The sequence below is a fragment of the Schistocerca americana genome, chromosome 9, assembly GCF_021461395.2.
Source record: "Schistocerca americana isolate TAMUIC-IGC-003095 chromosome 9, iqSchAmer2.1, whole genome shotgun sequence".
NCBI lineage: Eukaryota > Metazoa > Arthropoda > Insecta > Orthoptera > Acrididae > Schistocerca > Schistocerca americana.
This window is the reverse complement of record NC_060127.1, coordinates 122789238-122802201: the sequence shown is the minus strand read 5'-3', so window position 1 is coordinate 122802201 and position 12964 is coordinate 122789238. Positions and strand designations below refer to the sequence as shown.

At 44.7% G+C, this 12964-nt stretch overlaps 1 protein-coding gene across 1 annotated transcript in view; it reads left to right on the top strand.

Annotated features, from left to right (window-relative positions):
* Positions 1–356: 356 nt before the first annotated feature.
* The window catches only part of LOC124551224 (CARD- and ANK-domain containing inflammasome adapter protein-like), a 66527-nt gene continuing 53919 nt past the window's right edge, over positions 357–12964 (top strand). The window contains exon 1 of the mRNA XM_047126216.1: positions 357–378. The gene's annotated coding sequence lies outside the window, so the exon portion shown is untranslated. The remainder of the gene's footprint in view (positions 379–12964) is intronic.

Sequence of the window (12964 nt, the reverse complement as noted above, 5' to 3'; positions counted from 1 at the left end):
TGAATAACTAATCATTTGCGCATCACAGCGTCTTCTTCCTGTCGGTTAAATTTCACGTCTGTAGCACGTCATCTTCGTGGTGTAGCAATTTTAATGACCAGGAGTGTATTTAGGACCAAACTTGTTAGGACTCTCGGCCAAATTTTATCGGCGAACTCATTAAGCGCTGTCACGGTCACGTGACCCCGGCGTCTGCCTTGTGAGGCGTCGAGCAGGAGTAGTTGGCACGTCAGCCGCGTGGAGAGGCGGCGGCGGTGGCGGTGGGGACCGAGGGGCGGAGGGGTGGAGCACGTGGGGGGCGGTACTCGGGGCTCATAGGCACCAGCGCCAGCTCAAGCACCAGCAGTGCACGGGCAGCCGCGGCGAGGGAAGTGTTTGGTGAGTGGAGTCTCTGCGTGACCTTCCCCTTGTCACTGTTACCGTATCTTGACAGCGGTGGATGCAAAGGACCAAGTTTTATTCCTCTCTCTTTGTCTTTAAAGAAAGATCGCAACACCGAAAAATAATTAACGCAGATTAATATGCGTCCATTTTGTCGTACCAGTGCTGGATGTTAGTTTCATCCGGGTCTCTTGCACTCGATCGATCGATAAGGGAACGGTTAACGCTGGTTTTGGTTAACGCTGGAGTTTCGTTTGATGGTGTCTCACATGTGGTCGACTGGAGACAGGTCTGGTGACGGTGTAGGCCGAGGCAGCATGTCAACGCTGTACAGAATATTGGGTTACAACAGTGCTATGTGGGCGATCGTTAGCCCGTTGGACAACACTCTGCAGAAAGCTGTTCGTGAATGGAGGCACAACTCGTCGAATCGACAGTCTGACGTACGAATTTGCAGTCAGTGTGAGTGGGATAACCCCGATAGTGCTCGTGCTGTCATACGAAATCGCTTCCCAGACCATAGCTCCAGGCTGGTTGATTGATTTGGGAGAAGGGACCAAACATCGAAGTCACCGGTCTCATCGGATTATGGAAGGATGAGAAGGAAGTCGACCGTGCCCTTTCAGAGAAACTATCCCGGCATTTTCCTGAAGCGATTTAGGGAAATCACGGAAAACGTGAATCAGGATGGCCGGACACGGGTTTGAACCGCCGTCCTCCCAAAAGCGAGTCCATTGTGCTGACCACTGCGACACCTCGCTCGGTGTAACTCCAGGTGTAGGTGCAGTGTCTGTAGCACGTAGACAGGTTGGTTGCAGGCTCTCAGCACACGGCCAGCACTCACACCGAGGCACAACCAGTTTTCATCAGAGAACACAACAGACCTCCACCCTGCACTCCAACGAGCTGTCGCTTGACACCACTGCAGTCGCAAAAGGTGGTGGTTCGGGGTCAGTGGAATGCACACTGGTTCGGAGCTGTCCTTGAAGTGAAATATAACAGTTCCTTGTGTCACTCTGGTGCACAAATTGCTGCTGCAGATGCATCACGACTCGACGAGGGCCATACGCCGAACACGACCGTCTTCCGTCTCTGCACTGCCATGTGGACGGCCGGAGGGCAGTTTTCGTCTTACCGTGTTGTTGTTGTTGTGGTCTTCAGTTCTGAGACTGGTTTGATGCCGCTCTCCATGCTACTGTATCCTATGCAAGCTTCTTCATCTCCCAGTACCTACTGCAACCTACATCCTTCTGAATCTGCATAGTGTGTTCATCTCTTGGTCTCCCTCTACGATTTTTACTATCCAAGCTGCCCTCCAGTACTAAATTTCTGATCCCTTGATGCCTCAGAACATGTCCTACCAACCGATCCCTTCTTCTAGTCAAGTTGTGACACAAACTCCTCTTCTCCCCAATTCTGTTCAATAGCTCCACATCAGTTATGTGATCTACCCATTTAATCTTCAACATTCTTCTGTAGCTTCACATTTCGAAAGCTTCTATTCTCTTCTTGTCTAAACTATTTATCGTCCATGTTTCACTTCCATACATGGCTACACTCCATACAAATACTTTCAGAAACGACTTCCTGACACTTAAATCAATGCTCGATGTTAACAAATTTCTCTCCTTCAGAAACGCTTTCCTTGCCAATGCCAGTCTACATTTTATACCCTCTTTACTTCGACCATCATCAATTATTTTGCTCCCCAAATAGCAAAACTCCTTTACTACTTTAATCGTCTCATTTCCTAATCTATTTCTCTCAGCATCACCCGATTCAATTCGACTACATTCCATTATCCTAGTTTTGCTTTTGTTGATATTCATCTTATACCCTCCTTTCAAGACACTGACCATTCCGTTAAACTGCTCTTCCAAGTCCTTTGCTGTCTCTGACAGAATTACAATGTCATCGACGAACTTCTAAGTTTTTATTTCTTCTCCATGGATTTTAATTCCTACTCCGAATTTTTTTTTGTTTCCTTTACTGCTTGCTCGATATACAGATTGAATAGCATCGGGGAGAGGCTAAAACCCTGTCCCACTCCCTTCCCAACCACTGCTTCCCTTTCATGTCCCTCGACTCTTATAACTGCCATCTGGTTTCTGTACAAATTGTAATTAGCCTTTCGCTCCCTGTATTTTACCCCTGCCACCTTCAGAATTTCAAAGAGAGTATTCCAGTCAACATTGTCAAAAGTATTCTCTAAGTCTACAAATGCAAGAAACGTAGGTTTGCCTTTCCTTAATCTTTCTTCTAAGATAAGTCGTAGGGTCAGTGTTGCCTTACGTGTTCCAACATTTCTACGGAATCCAAACTGATCTTGCCCCTTAGCGTACATTCCCATTAGCATCTCTGCCAGCGAATGATGTGCAGTGGCTACATTCCGCCACGTCTTTCTACAATATCACAGGACGAAGGTCCGGCTTCTCGTAGTCCAATTACAAGACGTCGTACAAAGTCAGTGAGGCGTTGATGATGTTATCTTTGTCACCTTACAGGCATTCTTGACTAATATCATTTCACCACGTCCAGTCTGTAAGGTGACAAAAGCTCATGACAGTCAAGGCGTGTATTTAAAGCAGACGTTATTTGCATCATCATAGCGACGCTTCCAGCGCCACTGTTACGTGAATGGCACGAAATATGAACGGACGTCATCTACCAGATGTACAGGGTGGCGCACGAAATGTGTTACCAATTGTTTCTTTCAGAATTTACGATAAACATTAGCAGAGCTTGGAAAATCAAATGAGTTACGAAATGACGTTTAATTCACGATACTGCCGCTAGGAGACTAGTAATCAGCAATGGCTGACAATGGAAGACTGACGACACAGGAACTATCGGCAATTGTGTTACTTTTTCATGAAACTAAAAGCCTTGTTGCGACTCAGAGGAGTTTTCGACAATAGTTTAACACACGATGGGTCCCTCGCAAGAAGACCATCCACAGGTTGTACGATAAATTTGTACAGGAAGGAACAGTATTGAAAGCGCAGCGACCTCGGCTTAAGCCTGTTTGTTCGCCTGAGAATATTGAAGCGGTACGAGTTGCTGTACAGAGAAGTCCCGGGAAATCGTGTAGAAAGGCAGCAGTGTAACTGGGAATATCCAGACGCTCCAATCAACGCATTCTTAAAAGTGACCTCCATATGTACCCATACAAGATGACTTGTGCACAGAAGCTCACTGAAGAACACAAGCAGCAGAGACTACTGTTTGCGCCGGCCGCGCTGGTCTAGCGGTTCTAGGCGCTCAGTCCGGAACCGCGCGACTGCGACGTCGCAGGTTCGAATCCTGCCTCGGGCATGGATGTGTGTGATGTCCTTAGGTTAGTTAGGTTTAAGTAGTTCTAAGTTCTAGGGGACTGATGACCACAGATGTTAAGTCCCATAGTGCTCAGAGCCATTTGAACCATTTTTTTGAACTACTGTTTGCTCAGTGGGCGGAGGATAGGGAAGAAACTCTCAACAACGTTTGGTTTTCAGACGAGGCGCATATTCATTTAGACGGTTAACAAACAAAATGTACGCTTTTGGGCTGCTGAAAACCCACAAGTACTTCATGAACGATAACATTACGCTCCGAGGATTACAGCGTGGGCAGCAATTTCCAGTTACGGACTTATTGGACCCTTTTTCTTTGAAGAAACTGTGAACAGCGAGCGTTATTTGAGCACGCTTCGCAATAACTTCATTCCACAGCTTCTTGCTACTGCATTGCCCTTCCACACGCAGTGGTTCATGCAAGATGTTGCAAGGCCACATACTGCAAACACTGTGTTGGAGTTTTTACACGAGCATTTCGACCTGCGAATCATTTCACTCAGGTTTCCAGGTCGCTTCAATGACGGACAAAATTGCCCCCCCCCCCCCCCCCAATAGTCCAGACCTCAATCCATGTGACTTTTGTCTTTGGGGGTACCTAGAGGAAAAAGTTTTCCCGAAACGTCCATGTGATTTAATGGAGCTCAGAAGACTTATTCTTCAAGCTTGCAGTGAAATTACGGAAGATATGTGCCGTAGGGAAATCACTAACTTCAGTGTTCGTTTAAAGGAAGTTAGGAAACGAAATGGTGGACATATTGAGCATGTGCTGAGTTAGAACAAATCTCCATGGACGGCTCTTCATTGTAGTATATGTTCCTTTCAGATTGTACTGACAATAAAGTTTATATTCACGAATAAAATGGTAACACATTTCGTGCGCCACCCTGTAGAAACACGCCTACCTAGTTTCTTTTTTATTGTGAGTCTCCTTCTTGGTGCTGCGATTTTTTCCACCGTCAGTGTATTGTCCGTGACTTGTGGAGCAGCAGCTCCTCCGAGGCATCCCTGTATCGTCCTGGGTGAGGTCTGGTGTGGCCTGTGCCAGCCTACTGCGTCTGACAGCTTAATTAAAGTAATATTACTGCTCCTACATACTTACTATTGTTACATCTTGCGCGTTTTTGAAACAGGTTCCTGAACGAATGTGTCTCTTACTGTAACAGTAGAAACAGTCGGGACCGCTTCGTAAAGAAACCACGTAAATGAGCTGTATTTGCCAGTTGGCAGAACACCTCGTACAAAGCGTTCATCATTGTTTTTGCTAAATAAGTAAAAATGTGGAAGAAAGTTTGACATTGATAGTATTACAGTGTACATGGTGACACTCAAGATTGCGCACAAAGTTGATACAGGTCTTAAAAGACAAGCTTGGGGGGTAGGAATTTAAGGTATTTGAAGCAATCCTGTCACAGGGAAAGCTTTCGATAGTCAGGAGCCACATAGACAATCACCATATGCGCTCCTCAAGCTCAGAAAAGATAATGTATTGCTTACTGAACAATTTTGACGTTCCAGGAAGTTTTCATAATGGCGACTTGGTGGAGCGCCTGCACACTTTTCTTTGCGTGTTTGAAATCACGTAATGTGAATCAGTGCCCAGTACATATCGTTGTGGGGCCTCATACGTTAGTTTCAAGCCATACTGATGTTAGTTTCGTGCCTGTAACATCCTGTGATTTCTGTTATGAAGTTGAGGCTCCATCTGTGGAGAAGGGGGTGCATTAATGCCAGAACTCATTAGTTTGCCAAGTGGAATAATGTGATCCACCCAATCAAAGACTCTGGAAAGGTCACATAATATACGAATAGTGTAATTTATCTTGCTTGGCTCTGCAGCCGCTTAATTTGTGAAGTGCTGTACTGATTTCTCTGTAGAGAAATGTTCACGAAAGCCAAACTGTGAGGCATTTAAGAAGTTTTGGTCATTTAAATGAGTTAGTATTCTGTCACAGCTACTTTCTCATAGGAGGAGTTAAATAAGTCTGCAATTAAAGATATTTTCCTTACTTGCAGTTTTATAAAGCGCTGTTCCTACGCACATTTATATCTGTAATCATGTCATATGATATCTCTATGTATTAGTCGTTGCTAAATCTATATCATAATGTTTGTATACTGCCCTAGTGCTTACATTGTACGATGCCAAGCTACTGTCTGTATGTTAGCTGTTGACGGGGACTGTTTTCCTTAACACTACATTTGAGGGATCTTTGACTAGCGTAAACACTTGTGTGTGTCTGTAGTTGCAAAAGTCTTTCAAATAGTGGTTCACAAGTTACCGTTGTATAGATAAAGTAACGGAAATCGCTCAACAGAGGGAAGGCCACTGCATTGGCGGGATACCAATACGTATCTACGTAGAGTATGCGAATGAATCCATCCCTCTTCTAGCAGCACTCTGCCGTAGGTCTTTGGAGCAGCGAAGTGGTTCTGACGATTGGAAAAAAAGGATAGGTGACTCCCATTTTCAGGAAGTGTCGTCAAGAAGACACACAAAACTGTAGGCCTATATCTGTGACGTCGGTCAGCTGTAGAATTTGTAACGTGTTTTATGCTCGCGTACGAGAGTAGTTTCAAAAGTTCTCGGAACAGAATAGAAAGAAAGTACTTAGATCACTGGAACTTCTTCTGTTTTTTAATGTAGTGTGCTTGTAGATAAATGCACTTGGTCCAACGATGTTCGAGTGCCTTGATCCCATCTCGAAAATGTGTTTCCTCCAGGCCTGCAACATAGTTGTCAACTCCGGCTATCAGTTCTTCGTCTGAAGTGAGTCTTCGGTCACCAAGAAAAATTTCAGTTTTAGGAAGAGATGAAAGTCGGACGGAACCATATAAGGTGAATAAGGTAGGTGTGGCAACAATTCATACCTTAGTTCGTGTAATTTTGCCATTGCCTTGCTAAACGTGGCTTTTTTTCCCGTATCTTTTGTTGCAATTTGTCCAGGAGTTAGCATAGTATTCTCCAGTAACTGTTTGGCCAGTGGGGAGATAATTTAGAAACAGAACCCCCTTCGCATTCCAGAACAATGATGCCACGACCTTTCCCGCCGAAGGAATTGCCTATGCTTTCTTTGGTGGCGGAGAATCAACATGTTTCCACTGCTTTGACTGTTATTTTGTCTCTGGGGTTTCATCTGTGGTCACAAACCGGTGTAAAAAATTTTGTTCGTTTCTCCTAAAACGGGCCAAAAATTGTTCCGATGTGTCCATTCTCAAGCGTTTTTGTTCCAGCGTCAAGAGTCGCGACACCAATATAGCAGATTTTTTCATTTATAAATAAAATATTTGCCACCTTTTTGCTGGTCGTCGATCACAGAATCGAGACGCACGCACTGCAGTATTTCTCAAACGATTTTACAGAAACTATAAAAAAAAAGTTTTTGTTTCACTCATAGCTTTATATGCAAGGATCATTATGATGATGCGCCCATCATTTCGTTAACGGTCATAGTTATTGTGATACATGGAAGTAACACACTGCGCGCAATTCGAAAAAGTTTGCAATGAAAAATGGGGGTCGCTATGGTTTTGCGTCTTGTAAAAATTACATAATATATTGCTGCGTATGAAATTTCGCTAACATATCGAATTCTTCTTAAGACTTGGGTGGAGGTCTCTATCTGTCACGAACCTCTAGAAAGTTGATCTAATGTAACACAGTCATTTGCGATCGCACCGCGTCTGCGATGAATCCAGAATGAAATATCCACAACATTCTTCATATTTCATAAACAGTTTCAAATGCTCCAAACGGCTCTAAGCTCTGTGGGACTTAACATCTGTGGTCATCAGTCCCATAGACTTAAAACTACTTAAACCTAACTAACCTCCATGCCCGAGGCAGGATTCGAACCTGCGACCGTAACAGCAGCGCGGTTCCGGACTGAGGCGCCTAGAACCGCTTGGCCACATGGCCCGGACATAAACGGTTTGAGATATCGAAATGAGATTTTGGCAAATGATAGCACAGAAAGAGGAAGGTATTTTTTCCATTCGGTTATTGTGCAAAAGTTCATTCTCTGCCATGTTATTCCACCAACTACAGACTTACTCGATGAAAGAATGTAATGTTTAGGGGCCATCAATAGCTGTTGAAACGAGAAATGCTATGGGCTTTGGAGCAACATAAGTCTCTATACGTATATTTTTTTCGAGAACGTGCTTTTTCGATAAAATATTGACATTACTTTTCCTCAGTTCCACACTTAAACTTAATAAGTCACTGTTTTAGAATTCTCTCGCAGTTGCCTCTGTACATGTTGGAGAGATGACACTGTGTATACTACGCTGTGTTGTGGCAAAATAAGCAAATTTTAACATGGCAACCAGAGAAACGTGTTAAGTTTTACTCAAAATTCGCTTCTGTGAAAGGTACAAATGATTAACAAGCCAAGTGAAAATAAATCGCTGTGTTTTCAGGGGAATTCTTTTTAGAAGCAGACTTAATGCACTACTGGCCATTAAAATTGCTACACTACGATGATGACGTGCTACAGACGCGAAATTTAATAGACAGGAAGAAGATACTGTGATATGCAAATCATTAGCTTTTCAGAGCATTCACGCAAGGCTGGCGCCGGTGGCGACACCTACAACGTGCTGACATGAGGGAAGTTTCCAACTGATTTCTCATACACAAACAGCAGTTGACCGGGCGTTTCCTGGAGAACCGTTGTTGTGATGCCTCGTGTAAGGAGGAGAAATGCGTACCATCACGTTTCCGACTTTGATAAAGGTCGGATTGTAGCCTACCGTGATTGCGGTTTATCGTATCGCGACATTGCTGCTCGCATTGGTCGACATCCAATGACTGTTAGCAGAATATAGAATCGGTGGGTTCAGGAGGGTAATAAGGAACGCTGTGCTGGATCCCAACGGCCTCGTATCACTAGCAGTCTAGATGACAGGCATCTTATCCGCATGGCTGTAACGGATCGTGCAGCCACGTCTCGATCCCTGAGTGAACAAATGGGGACGTTTGCAGCAGCATGGACCATCAGCTCGGAGACCATGGCTGCGGTTACCCTTGACGCTGCATCACAGACAGGAGCGCCTGCGATGGTGTACTCACCGACGAACCTTGGTGCATGAATGACAAAACGTAATTTTTTCGGATGAATCCAGGTTCTGTTTACAGCATCACGAGGGTCGCATCCGACATCGCCGTGAACGCACATTGGAAGCGTGTATTCGTCATCGCCATAATGGCGTATCACCCGGCGTCATGGTATGGGGTGCCATTGGTTACACGTCTCGGTCGTCTCTTGTTCGCATTGACGGCACTTTGTACAGTGGACGTTACATTTCGGATGTGCTACGACCCGTGGCTCTACGCTTCATTCGATCCCTGCGAAACCCTACATTTCAGCAGGATAATGCACGACCGCATGTTGCAGGTCCTAACGGGCCTTTCTGGATGCAGAAAATGTTCGACTGCTGCCCTGGCCAGAACGTTCTCCAGATCTCTCACCAATTGAAAATGTCAATGGTGGCCGAGCAACTGACCCGTCACAATACGGCAGTCACTACTCTTGATGAACTGTTTTATTGTGTTGACACTGCATGGGCAGCTGTACCTGTACACGCCATCCAAGCTTTGTTTGACTCAATGCCCAGGCGTATGAAGGCCGTTATTACGGCCAGAGGTGGTTGTTCTGGGTACTGATTTCTCAGGATCTATGCACCCAAATTGCGTGAAAATGTAACCACATGTCAGGTCCAGTATAATATATTTGTCCAATGAATACTCGTTTATCATCTGCATCCGCCTTAACATTCACAGAAAATGTGAGCCCAGGGTAGAGTTTAGAGCGGCACTTCCCCTGCGGCGGCTGCCGCAGCCCCACGCGTGCCCTGCCCACTGCACATCTGCCGGTCGCGGTACTCTGCGCGACGTGTTCCACTTGTGAGGCGCAGCTGACACCACGAAAAGGGCAGCACTACTGACAACCAACAAACAACAAAAGCGTAGATTTCGTAATGGTCAGCCACTTGTCCGCGAAAATTCACTATTTGTAGAAACAGTACAAGGAAATTTGCAATTTTTCATACCTAGCGTGTATTTAGATATCACTGTAGGTAGTGGGGCCGGGCGTGGTAACTACGACGATAAACCATCACTCGCACTTCTGCCACTTACTATGAATACTTTTATTCTCACAGCGTATGCGCAATGCGTCAAGCAAAGAGCGCGTACTACAGAGAACTGATCTGGCAAAGATACAGCTGTTCGTGCTGTGGTAGAGCAGCCATATTGTTGGGGGTAGGGGAGGGGGGGGGGGGGGGTACAGCCAGTGGTACTACGTCCCGACATCACAAAATCCATCAAAGACGAACTGAGAAAAGCTGACGCCGTGGCAGCGTATAATAAAGCAGTTTGCCGTGCAGGATTAGCCGAGCGGTTTAAGGCGCTACAGTCGTGGACTGTCCGGCTGGTCCCGGCGGAGGTTCGAGTCCTCCCTCAGGCATGGGTGTGTGTGTTTGTCCTTAGGTTAATTTAGGTTAAGTAGTGTGCAAGCTTAGGGACTGATGACCTTAGCAGTTAAGTCCCATAAGATTTCACACTTTTTTTTTTATATATACTCAAAGAGACAGTGTGGCGGATTGGAGGCGCTAGGACTCACTCGGCAGACAGAACAACACTAACGAGAAAAACTTCACACAAGCGACGCTGCGGCAAGTGAAATAAACAAGAACCTTCGTGCCCGGCACTCGAAGCGAAACTGTGCTTATTAGACAGAAATGCCAAACATTACACCACCGCAGCACTACAGTCAGTGTTGCTGACGAACGACAGAAGTCCATCATTATCGTAGATAAAGATGAGACTTAAATGTCTCGGGGAAAATCGCTGTAAGATCAGCTACGGTATACGATTTTCCCATTACGTCCAATGTCGGGGTGCTATTCCAATTATGGAGAGCCCTGTACGGGGAAATTAAGATGAAGTATGAACTGAAGTTTGTGTTGGAGAGGGCAGTCGACTTGACTAGTTCGTGTAGAACTGCTGGCCATAGCGCTGTGGTGGGGTAATGGTTAGCATCTCTGCCTTAGTAAACAAGGAGATTTGGGTTCGCGTGCCGGCCGTGGCAAGAATTTCAGTTCCTTTCTTCAGCTTCCGTCATTATCGTAGGGAGACCTTTTTCTTTCGAATTTGTTCAATTACTGAAACGTACATTTTCTTCATGTTGTCAGAGAGGAAAACTACGTATTTCGTTGATTTTTGATGAAGCACTTGTTTACATATACGAAATGATCATTCACCCTAGCAATTTATAGGCTGGTTAGTAAATTATTTAAAAAATTAGTTGAGTTAATACATCCAATAGGAATAGCAATGTTTACTAGTGCAGTACTATTGTAATTCGAATGTAGTAAATGTTTATTGATTATCTGCAAATATCACTACGAAAGTGCACTTGAAAACATCCGGACTCAAGAAGCACTGAAACTTCCTGTCATATTAAAACTGTTTGCCAGACCGAGACCGAGACTCCCGAGTTCGAGTCTCGGTCCGGCAAACAGTTTTAATCTGGCAGGAAGTTTCATATGAGCGCACACTCCGCTGCAGAGTGAAAATCTCATTCTGGAAACATCCCCCGGGCTGTGACTAAGCCATGTCTCCGCAATATCCTTTCTTTCAGAAGTGCTAGTTCTGCAAGGTTCGCAGGAGAGCTTCTGTTAAGTTTGGAAGGTAGGAGACGAGATACTGGCAGAAGTAAAGCTGTGAGTATCGGGCGGGAGTCGTGCTTGGGTAGCTAAGTTGGTAGGGCACTTGCCCGCGAAAGGCAAAGGTCACGAGTTCGAGTCTCGGTCCGGCACACAGTCTTAATCTGCCACCAAGTTTCATATAAGCGCACACTCCGCTGCAGAGTGAAAATCTCATTCTGTCAAGAAGCACTGTTCCTGCATTTAACACGACGCCGGAGACTGAGACATAATTTACACTAGCTACTTTCCTTTACATCTTGTTGAGAGGAAATGAGTTGTATTTATTCACAAAATTACAGGTTGCTCAAGAGCGTGCAAATGCTGAAGATATTTGGCGCGATCAATGACAAACAGTTGTAGCAAAACTGTCTACGTCCATTGCTGCATCGCTTCTCACAATTGGAAATTTAAATTTCATATAAGTTGGGAAGGAAAACATAGGTACAAAGAAGGTAGCTGCGAAGAAACCATGGGTAACAGAAGAAATACTTCAGTTGATTGATGAAAGGAGGAAGTACAAACATGTTCCAGGAAAATCAGGAATACAGAAATACAAGTCGCTGAGGAATGAAATAAGTAGGAAGTGCAGGGAAGCTAAGACGAAATGGCTGCAGGAAAAATGTGAAGACATCGAAAAAGATATGATTGTCGGAAGGACAGACTCAGCATACAGGAAAGTCAAAACAACCTTTGGTGACATTAAAAGCAACGGTGGTAACATTAAGAGTGCAACGGGAATTCCACTGTTAAATGCAGAGGAGAGAGCAGATAGGTGGAAAGAATACACTGAAAGCCTCTATGAGGGTGTAGATTTGTCTGATGTGATAGAAGAAGAAACAGGAGTCGATTTAGAAGAGATAGGGGATACAGTATTAGAATCGGAATTTAAAAGAGCTTTGGAGAACTTACGGGCAAATAAGGCAGAAGGGATAGACAACATTCCATCAGAATTTCTAAAATCATTGGGGGAAGTGGCAACAAAACGATTATTCACGTTGGTGTGTAGAATATATGAGTCTGGCGATATACCATCTGACTTTCGGAAAAGCATCATCCACACAATTCCGAAGACGGCAAGAGCTGACAAGTGCGAGAATTATCGCACAATCAGCTTAAAAGCTCATGCATCGAAGCTGCTTACAAGAATAACATACAGAATAATGGTAAAGAAAATTGAGAATGCGCTAGGTGACGATCAGTTTGGCTTTAGAAAAAGTAAAGGGACGAGAGAGGCAATTCTGACGTTATGGCTAATAATGGAAGCACGGCTAAAGAAAAATCAAGACACTTTCATAGGATTTATCGACCTGGAAAAAGCGTTCGACAATATAAAATGGTGCAAGCTGTTCGAGATTCTGAAAAAAGTAGGGGTAAGCTATAGGGACAGACGGGTCATATACAATATGTAAAACAACCAAGAGGTAATAATAAGAGTGGACGATCAAGAACGAAGTGCTCGTATTAAGAAGGGTGTAAGACAAGGCTGTAGCCTTTCACCCCTACTCTTCAATCTGTACATCGAGGAAGCAATGATGGAA